Source organism: Alexandromys fortis, unplaced genomic scaffold, assembly GCF_014885135.2.
Source record: "Alexandromys fortis isolate MF-2015 unplaced genomic scaffold, M_Fortis_MF-2015_v1.1 scaffold_84, whole genome shotgun sequence".
NCBI classification, from domain to species: domain Eukaryota; kingdom Metazoa; phylum Chordata; class Mammalia; order Rodentia; family Cricetidae; genus Alexandromys; species Alexandromys fortis.
The window spans coordinates 3,430,143-3,440,318 of NW_026068017.1; the positions used below are offsets into that span (position 1 = coordinate 3,430,143).

Consider the following 10,176-nt stretch of genomic DNA (forward strand, 5'->3'; position numbering starts at 1 on the left):
GGTGCCCGCACAGCAGCAGGAGCGGGAGGTGCCGGCACAGCAGCACGGGCGGGAGGTGCCCGCACAGTAGCAGGAGGGGGAGGTGCCCGCACAGCAGCAGGAGCGGGAGGTGTCCCACAGCAGCAGGAACAGGAGGTGCCCGCACAGCAGCAGGAGCCGGAGGTGTCCCACAGCAGCAGGAGCCGGAGGTGCCGGCACAGCAGCAGGAGCCGGAGGTGCCCGCACAGCAGCCGGAGCGGGTGTCCGCACAGTAGCAGGAACGGAGGCGGTTGGTCACACCCACGCACGGTCAGGAAACAGGGAGAGATGAATGCTGGTACCTGCTGGCTTTCTCCTTTTTACTCGGTTTGGGATCTCAGCCTGAGAGTTGGTGCCACCGGTTTTCAAGCCGGGTCTTTCCCCATCAGTTAATCCTCCTGGAAACATCCTTACAAGTGTTTCTGAGGAGCTTCTACATCTGCCTAGCTGACAGTGAGCATCAATCAACATGATAAAGATAAATCTACTCAGAAATAAAACAATCTGTAAAGAAGGTGGCGCATTGAGACAGGAGTGCTACCACACCGGAAGCCGGGCAGAGAGAGAGAGAGGAAAGGCTGGTCTCATTGTCCCACTCTGCGGCTTCATTGTTGCTCCTTTATTATTTACGGGTGTTTTGCTTGTATGCATGTCTGTGCACCATGTGCCTGCCTGGTTCCTGGAGAGGCCAGAGAAAGCATCGGGTTCCTTGGAACTGGAGTTACAGACAGTTGTATGTCACCATGAAGTGCTTGGAATTGGATCCAGGTCCTCTGGATGAATAGCCAGTACTCATAACTACTGAGTTGTCTCTCCTAAAGTGAATTTCTTAGGCCCGTAACCATGAACCCAGCACTGTGGAGGCTGAGGCAAGGGGATTGCCAAAAGTCTGAGACTAGCCTGAACTATATAATGAGTTCTAGGCTTCCAGGGAAAGACCCTCTCTTAAAAGATAATTTTTTTTGTGGTTTATTATCAGTAAATGTTTATCTATGTACCTACACCTTTCAATTTCTTACAAAAGTGTAGTGAACATAGCTTTATTAGGAAGAGTAAGAAAGGCATCCTAAGAGTAAAAGGGTCTCTAAGACAGGAATACTAGGCCTTGAGATGGGTCAGTGGGGAAAGGCTCCTGCCACCCACCCGATGACCAGCTCAATGCCCAGGACCTACGTGGTGGAAGGAAAGAACAGATTCCTATAAGTTGTGTCTGACTTTCACACATGTGCTGTGGCATGTAGGCATCTCCTACCTAACACACATTATACACACACTAAATGAATGAATACGTACAATCAAACATTAAAAAATAATTTATTATATTTTTTTCATACAATACATCCCAACTGCAGCCTCCTCTCCCTCCCTTCCCTCCCCTCCCTCCCTGCACCCCGCACCTCTGCTCTCCGTTAGATTCCCTGCTCTCCCATTCCCCTTGAGAATAAAGCCTCCCAGTGTTAGCACCTGAACTCCGCACAAGATGCAACAAGACTAGGTATACATCCTCATATCACTCTGGACAAGGTAACCCAGTAGGAGGAAAAGGGGCAAAAAGAGTCAGAGACACCCCCACACCCACACCCAGTGTTAGGAGTCCAACAAAAACTCCAAGCTAAAGGACCCCAGCATGTATGCACAGGGCCTGGTGCAGACCCTTGCAGGCTCCGTGGCGGCTGCTTCAGTCTCTGTGAGTCACTGTGAGCCCTGCTTGATTCTGGAGGCAAGAAAACCTTTAAAGAGAGGAATATTCTATATTTCTCAGGGAAAAAGGAGCTGTGAACGAAAGCAGAAGGCTTTTTCTAGGAAAGGCAACTCTGGGTGATTTCGTCGTGGTAAGGCTATCAAGAATCTGAGAGTGGCGGTACAAGCCTATAACCCGAGCACTTGGGAGGTTGAGGGAGGACAATGGTCTCAAGGCACTCTGGATCACCTAGACAAATCCTGTCTCAAAACAATACAGCACAATTATAATTGTATAGGTATACAGCAACAATAAATAAAATAAAAATGGGCAAAAGGTTACATGCCTATAATTTTATCCCTTGAGAGGCTTGGGTGCAAGGTGAGCCTGCTATGCAGAGTGAGATTCTATTTCTAATAAATGGTTGAAAACAAAGTACGGTGGCAAATAGGTGGAGCCTAGCAGGAAGGTCAGGAGTTGAAGGCCAGCCTGTGTCCTAGAGACTCTATCTCAAAGATAAATAAGTAGGGGACAGTGAGATGACTCAGTGGGCAAAAGTGCTTGCTGCGCAAGCTTGACTAAGTGAGCTTGATTTCTGGAGTCAAGGGGAAGGAAAGAGCCAGCTCCAGAAGATTGGCCTTTGACCTTCACACTTGCACTGGGGATGCCTGTGTCCACACACGCACTCTCTCTCACACACACACAATAAGATAAACGTAATCCAGGTATCATGGTGCACACCTTTAATCCCAGCACTCCAGAGGCAGAGGCAGGCTGTTCTCTGTGAGTTTGAGGTCAGCCTGGTCTACAGATCAAGTCCCAGCAACTCAATGTTACACTGTGAGACCCTGACTTGGGGAAAAAAAGGATAAAATTCAAACTGAACTAAAAGGACAAGCCATCACAAAGAGCTGAACAGACTCCATATGCAGACGGCAATAGACAAGGAAAGGTTTCCCTTGTCACGGGTCCTTTGGGAACTGTGCGTTAGGGCATTGATAAGAAGCCACTGCACACTAGTAGAATCGACAGCGTTCAATGCTGGTAAGGACAGGGCAAACTGAGCGCATGTAATGGCTGGTGGGAATACAGAACAGTACAGTGTCTGTGGTGAGTCAGAAGTCTTTTTTTTTTTTTTCCTGAGACAGGGTCTCATTATGTAGCCTCCTGGAACTCACCATGTAGATCAGGCTGGCCTCGAACTCACAGAGATCTGTCTGCCTCCCAAGAAGTGCTAGGATTAAAGGTGTGTCTCTCCATAGCTATCTTCTTAAAAAATCGTTTGTGTGTGTGTGTGTGTGTGTGAGTGTGTGAGAGAGAGGAAGAGAGAGAGAGAGAGAGAGAGAGAGAGAGAGAGGAAGAGAGCGAATGAGCATGGGAGCCAGCTTGCAAAGGCTCAGAGGCCTGAGCCATAGGATCCTCTGGAGCTGCAGTTACACCTGATGTGGGTGCTGGGAACAGAACTTCAATCCTCTGGGGGAGCAGTGGGAACACTTAACCCCTGAGCTGTCTCTCCAGTCCAGCTCAGCAGTTTCTGAACAAAACCGAACATAGTGTGACTGAGCAATCCAGCAATACCACTTGCTGAAATTTCTAACCTACATGCTCTGAAAACTATGTTCACACAGAAGCCTGGTTTGCCAGGTTTTTACCGGGTTTCACCTGTTTACTGCCAGAGCAGCTCCATTCACCTTGCTGGAACTTCAAAGCAACCAAGCCGTCCTTCAGTTTGCATCACTGCAGTTGGGCGACCTGACAGGGGCAGCTTACAGATGGTTGTGAGCCACCATGTGGTTGCTGGGAATTGAACTCAGGACCTCTGAAAGAGCAGACAGTGCTCTTAACCTCTGAGCCATCTCTCCAGTCCCAAATGAGTGTATTTTAAAAATAATAATAATAATAATTAATTAATTTTTATGGTTTTGGGTGTTTTGCCTGTATGTCTGTACACCATCATACCATGCGTGTACCTGGCGCCCTCAGAAAACAGAAGAGGGTATCAGATTCCTTGGAACTGAAGTTAGAGATGGTTGTGAGCTTCCCTGTGGATGCTGGGTTTCAAACCCAGGTCCTCTGGAAGAGCACTCAGTACTCTTAATCACTGAGTCAGTCTCTCCAACCATCAAGTGTATTACTTTTAAGGGAACTGAAATTGCCCTGTACAGTATCGATAGAATCCATATGTCATTATCTGTTTGTTCAAACATAGAAAGTATAAAAAACACCAAGAGTGGACCCTGATCTGAACCACGAACTCTGGCTGATAATGATATAAATAGAGGCTGATTAATCGTAACCAGTGTTCCACTGTGGTACAGGATGTTGATAACAGGAGAAACGGTATGTGTGCTGTAAGGGTGTGGGAATAATATTGCCTAGAGCCTAAAACACACACGCAGACACAGAGACACACACATACATGTGTGTGAGTGTCTGTGTGTATCTGTATGTGTGTGAGAGTGTGTGGGGGAGTGTGTGTGTGTGTTTGTATATGTGTGTGATAAACAGACAAATAGGTAGACAGAGGGTCTTACTAAGTTGCTGAGGCTGGTCTCTATCTGCTGGACTCAAGGGACCCCCCCCACTTCAGCTTTTGGAATAGCTGGAACTGCGGGTGAGTACTACAATACTCCTTGGATGAAGTACGTGCACGTGTGTGTGCGTGTGTGTGCACACACACATCAAAAAGATTACATTGGGGGCTGTAGAGATGGCTCAATATTAAAAGTACCTGCTGCTATTCCAGAGGATCTAAATTCGATTCTCAGCACCCACATAGCAGCTCATAGCTGTTTGCATCTCTAGTTCCAGGGTACCCAATGCCCTCTTCTGGCCTCTGCAGACTCTAGGTACCCGAGTGGTGTACAAAAATACAAAGCACCCATGTACATAAAATGAAAATAAAAATAGAAATTTAAAAAATATATATAAAAATGATTACATTGTGGGTTTTTTAGACTTGTTTATTTTATGTGTATGGGTGTTTTGTCTGCATGTACATCTGCAGACAAAAATTTGATCCCATGAAACTCTAGCTGTAGATGGCTCCCACCATGGTGCTGGAAACTGAACTCAGGACTCCTGGGAGAGCAGCCAGTGCTCTTAGCCACGGAGCCGTCTCTCCAGGCTCCTACACTGTGTTTTAAAATGGAAGCAAACATCTAATGATGAGCTGAGGGTGTAGCTCTGTGGAGGAGCTCTTGTCTAGCGTGAGAAAGGACTTGAGTTACTGAAAAAAAAATAGCTAAATTTAAAAAAATGCTGAAGTGTTTAGGAAGACATAGAAATAAAGTAGTGAAGTTTAGCCAAATGGTGGCGCACGCCTTTAATCCCAACACTCGGGAGGCAGAGACTGGTGGATCTCTGAGTTCAAGGCCAGCCTGGTCTACAAGAGCTAGTTCCAGGACAGGCCCCAAAGCTACAGAGAAACCCTGTCTTGAAAATGTCATTTATATTGACATTACTGGTAAAATACTAATATGCCAGCAGCTGAGAGAACACAGACAGAAAGAACAATTCTTTCTTTCTTTCTTTCTTTCTTTCTTTCTTTCTTTCTTTCTTTCTTTCTTTCTTTTTGAGACAGTTTCTCTGGGTAGTCTTGGCTCTCCTGGAACTCACTCTGTAGACCTGACTGGTCTCAAACTCACAGAGATCCTCCTGCCTTTCCCTCCCAAGTGCTGGGGTTAAAGCAGTACACCACCCACCCAGCTAAGAGACAATATTCTTTTCTTTTTAAGATTTATTTATGTATTATGTACACGGTACTCTGCCTGCGTTTATACCTGCAGGCCAGAAGAAGGCACCAGATCTCATTACAGATGGTTGTGAGCCACCATGTGGTTGCTGGGAATTGAACGCAGGACCTTTGGAAGAGCATCCTGTGCTCTTAACCCCCGAGCCATCTCTCCAGCCCCTGAGAGACAATAATGCAGAGTTGGAGGTGTAGATCAGTGGTGGAGTGTGTGCTTAGCATGTTCAAAGTCTTGCGTTCGATTTCCAGTTCTTTCCTTCCCCTGTTCACCAAGAATTTGCTAAGCTAATGCCCTTGTGTGGATCAGTGTTATGTGAATTTGACACAAGCAAGAGTCATTTTGGAAAAGGGAGCCTCAACAGGAGAAATTTCTCCATTAGATTGGCTTGTGGTCATACCTGTGGTGCATTTTCTTGATTGATGTTTGATATGTCAGGGGCCAGCTTTCTGTGGACAGTGCCATCCCTGGGCTGGTGGTCCTGGGGTCTGTAAAAAAAAAAAAAAAAACCAGGCTGAGCAAGCCACGAGGAGCCATCCTGTAGGCAGCAGTCCTCCATGGCCTCTGCTTCAGTTCCTGCCTCTAGGTTTCTGCCTGACTTCCCTCACTGATGGACTGCTACCTGGACACGTGAGATGGATTAAATGCTCCCCATGACTAAGGTGTTTGATCACAGCAGCCTTTAATAGCACATAGGAGAACACTGCGTGAAAACAAAATGGAAGGGAAAAAGAACACTCCGTAGAGAAACACCATCATCAATTGTTAAAAGGCGACTGTGGAACATGCGATTTGGTTCTGATGACCGGGCGAATAAAAAGTGCTTGCCACCCCATCGCCATCTTCCTTGTCTTACCAAGGAGGAAATGGGAAGTGCCTGGATTCATTTCCACACAGTCTGTGCCCTGGCACAAAAATCTGTGAATTCTGCTCAGAGAGGGGAACTCTGGAGGAGGAAGCCACAAGATGAGTAGGAGGCAGAGCACATTCTCTGGTTTGAGGGAACAGGCGGACTCCGTCAGAGTGGGAGAGAACGATAAGGAACCAAAAGTTGCTGACCTTTGAAGGTGCTGGGACATTCTGATTTCAATCAAAAAAAGGAAGAAAGACCCAACACGATGTCAGAGAGATCAGCAGGGGCTGGACCAGATCATGTTGGACCTTGTTAGGACTTTATGTAGGGAAGCCACGAGAATTTTCTTGTTTCTGTATTTATGGGTGCCAGGGGTTGAATCCAGCACCAGGGTTTGACTGTGCGACCCAGGCTGGCCTTGAACTCAAGATTTTCTTGTCTCGGCTCCCAAAATGCTGGGTTCAGCTTCTTCACTTACCTCTAAAATGCCTGGTGGATCTGGAAAACACATTGTGAGGGAAGAATGGAAGAAGGTAGGCTAGTAACTGGAAACAGACCGAAGAGGAAGGGTCTAGGGCTGGCCAGGGAGCGCACAGATCCAGCCTCTGAGCACTGACAGACTGAAAGTGGAGGCCCTGGGAAAAAAGGGAAACCAAAGTTCTCTGAATCTGGGACAAACAGGCGGTGGGTTTGTTCCCAGCTGTGGGGCAGTTAGGGAAAGGAACGGAACCCCAGGAATGAGAACAAAGCTATTTGAGAATCCGTGAGTTTCCCCTGAGGAGGTGGTCTGTGGGGGTGAGGGTTGAATACTCTCAGAGCCTGGCCAGGTCAGAGGAATTCACATCCGTGGGCCAAATGGAGCCTTTAGCAAAGGAGTCATCCTAAGATGGTAAAGAAGATCCAGATTCAGGTTTTCAGGGGAAACCTGGCAAACATGGCCTCTTGGCGTTTCTTCTTTCCTCTTGCAGCTGAGAGTTTCAGAACCTTGAGGAAGCAGAGCTCATCGTTGCCCTGAACCGATATCAGAAGGAGGCACCTTTGGCCACAGACTAGCAACACTCGGGATGGTGCTGGAGATATTCTGTACCTAGAGAAGATGGAGAAGGTGTCGTTTTCCTAGAAAAGCCACCAGCTGGGCAGGGGTCAAGTAAGGCAGTGGATACCAGTGGAGCCTTGGGGATGAGGTACTGAGTTCTCAGCTAGTAGGACCTCACCTTGCGTGCAATGACAGAAACAAGATCCCCAGAACAAGAGCTCCCCGCCTGGTGTACTCCTTCCTTATCTCCCCGAGATGCCTTTGCCCCTTTGACTTAGGGGCTATTCACTTCAGGGAAGACTGGAAAGGCAGGAGCCGAACAAGGTGGGCCACGCCGCATGTGCTATCATTTACGGTCACTGTCAGGCCCTCTCAAGGCACCGCTGAGTGGAGAGGAGGAGCCACCAGTGGGCAGATCCAGCTGACTTGGGAGCCTCTGTTTCCCCACCACGTGGTCATTTCAGACAGAGTCAGCGAGAGCACAGGAGTGAGTCCTCCCTCTCTCTGAGTTATTGTGGGCAGTGGGTTTCCAGCATGAGACTTATTTTCTTACCTTCCTAGAGGCAAGCAATTGGCAGGGTTGACTTCCCCAGAGGCCTTTTTACAGGACCGAAGATGATGCTTTCCATGTGTTTGCACATGAATTTCCCCTAGATATACCAGGGTCCAAGCAGATGGCCCCAGATTAGATGAATGCCCATCTGAGGACCTCATTTTAACTTAACTACCTCTGAGGCACTTATTTCCGAATACAGAAACATTCTGAGGTAATGGGGGTTAGAACATCAATATATAAAACAAAAATTGAGACACGATTCATCCAAAAAAAAGTTTTTTAGAACCATAGGGATGGATTAGAACAATAATAATCCATTCTTAATGTTAGTTTCCAGGCACACCCCGGGAACCTGGCATAGTGCATCATCCCTCTGCGCACGGCAAGCAGGTCCCTGACTGCACACAGTCGCAAAGTTCCCTTTAAGAGACAAGCTCTGCTCACTCCCAATCTCTCTTTCCCGCTGCTCTTCTGGAGGGGCAATCAGGCCCTTGCCTCTCTCTCTTTCTCTCTCTCTCTCCCCCCCTCCGTCTCTCTCTCTTTCCACCCTCCTCTCAATAAACTCCACACTCAAGCTCGGCCTGTATGACGTATTTGTCTCCCGCCCACGGTTCTCACCCGCCATGGGACCCGCGTAATCATAACACTTACGACCTCCAATAGTATCCATCCTATCTGAGGAGAGGACAAAGGGTGACACCTACTTCTTTGCTTAAATTGGGGAAAACATGGCATGTTGTTTAATTTTGCTTACGTATTTGTCTGGGGAATGGAGGAAGCCCTGAATGAATGTGTAAGGCGTGATGCAGTCTTGAGTGACCATGTATTGTTGTCATGAGCACAGCCATGTCAAGGACCCCAAAACCTCAGACCCCTAGAAATGACACAACTTTCTTCAGTGAGGATCAGAGCAATGGCAAAGCCCTTCTCTAGACTGAGTTTGAGCATTTGCTAATGATTGACCAGCGTGAGCAAAACCAAGCAACTGCAGCCCGAGACTGCTCCCAAGAGACCTCCCACGTGGAAGGGTGAACTTCCTCCTCCTAGTGGGGCACGTAATTGATTTGTGAGATTCTGGGCTACACAGTTGGTTCCTCCATCAGAGCGAACACAGCCCACCCCTCCCAGCTTGCCTGCATGTGTGTTTCGTTTCATCTGTACCCGTCAGTTCTCCATTTCTGAGTCTTCCCAGTCAGGTTTCCAGGACCAAGCCATGCAGGATGTGGCAAGTGGCCCCCAAACCAGGGACCCCTCCCTATGGGGAGCTCAACCTGGTCAGACTGATCCCATGAGATGCACAAAAATGAAGGTAAAGGGGCTGGAGAGATGGCTCAGAGGTTAAGAGCACTGCCTGCTCTACCAAAGGTCCTGAGTTCAATTCCCAGCAACCACATGGTGGCTCACAACCATCTGTAATGAGGTCTGGTGCCCTCTTCTGGCCTGCAGGCAGACACACATACAGAATATTGTATACATAATAAATATACTACTGGTCTAGGGGTGTGCTTCTCAGCTTTGAATTTGTGCTCAAATCATTGAGGGACTTCATTAAAAACACATCTAAAAAATGAAGGTAAAGAGGAGAGCACAACTCTACATGTTGGGAGTGAAACTGGACAGACAGGAGCAGAGACAGGCAGTCAGATGTTAGTGCTTTGAAGGAGACTCTGAGGAACCCCAGATGTAGGCAAAAGCCTTATAGCTCCGTCAACTCTTGGACTAGGTCCAGGACATGTGTCTTTGGTTTCCCTAAGAAGGAACAGTAAGTTTGGATACTTGGGAGAGAATGGGCGAAGAGTTGGGGTACAGAGCATGGCAGGAGGACCCGAAGGTCTTCACGTTTTCACTTTTGGTTTATGAAGCCTTAAACATGATTCTGTGGCTCTGATGTCATTTCCTCACAGAAAGGCAGGCCCCTGAGAAAGTGGAGCCCGGAGGAGCCCTACCTCCGCCAGCCCTTGTGGAAACTGTCTGCAAGCTTACCAGGGAGTGAACCAAGTTGTCCTAAGGGCATGGAGCAAATTGCTCTCCAAAGGAAAAACCCTTATTGCCAACTGAGATTCGTGAAGACCTGAAAGAATTAGACACAGACTTTGTGGTCGGACTCTAACACACAACCCTGGGAGAAGCATGTTGCTGGGGAAAGAACTTACTGGTTGTCGAGGTTTCTTTTTTTTCCATTTGATAGCAGGATGACCCAGAGAACACAGACCAGAGGCTTCTGTGTTTTGTTTCTCTCTCTTCTCAGTCAGCTTCCAGAAACTATGGAAAGCAGCCGCTGGG

The 10,176-nt window shown here is 47.8% G+C and overlaps 1 long non-coding RNA gene across 2 annotated transcripts; it reads right to left on the minus strand.

The window, feature by feature from the left end:
- Positions 1-81: 81 nt before the first annotated feature.
- LOC126514128 (uncharacterized) lies at positions 82-10,176 on the minus strand. Of its 2 annotated transcripts, XR_007595504.1 has the most exons (5): positions 10,047-10,128; positions 9,877-9,964; positions 6,780-7,388; positions 5,849-5,936; positions 82-3,518 (listed from the first exon to the last, which is right to left on the minus strand). It is a non-coding gene; the product is annotated as an uncharacterized lncRNA (long non-coding RNA). The 2 variants fall into 2 exon arrangements; XR_007595505.1 differs by lacking the exon at positions 9,877-9,964 and having other exon boundaries at positions 10,047-10,176.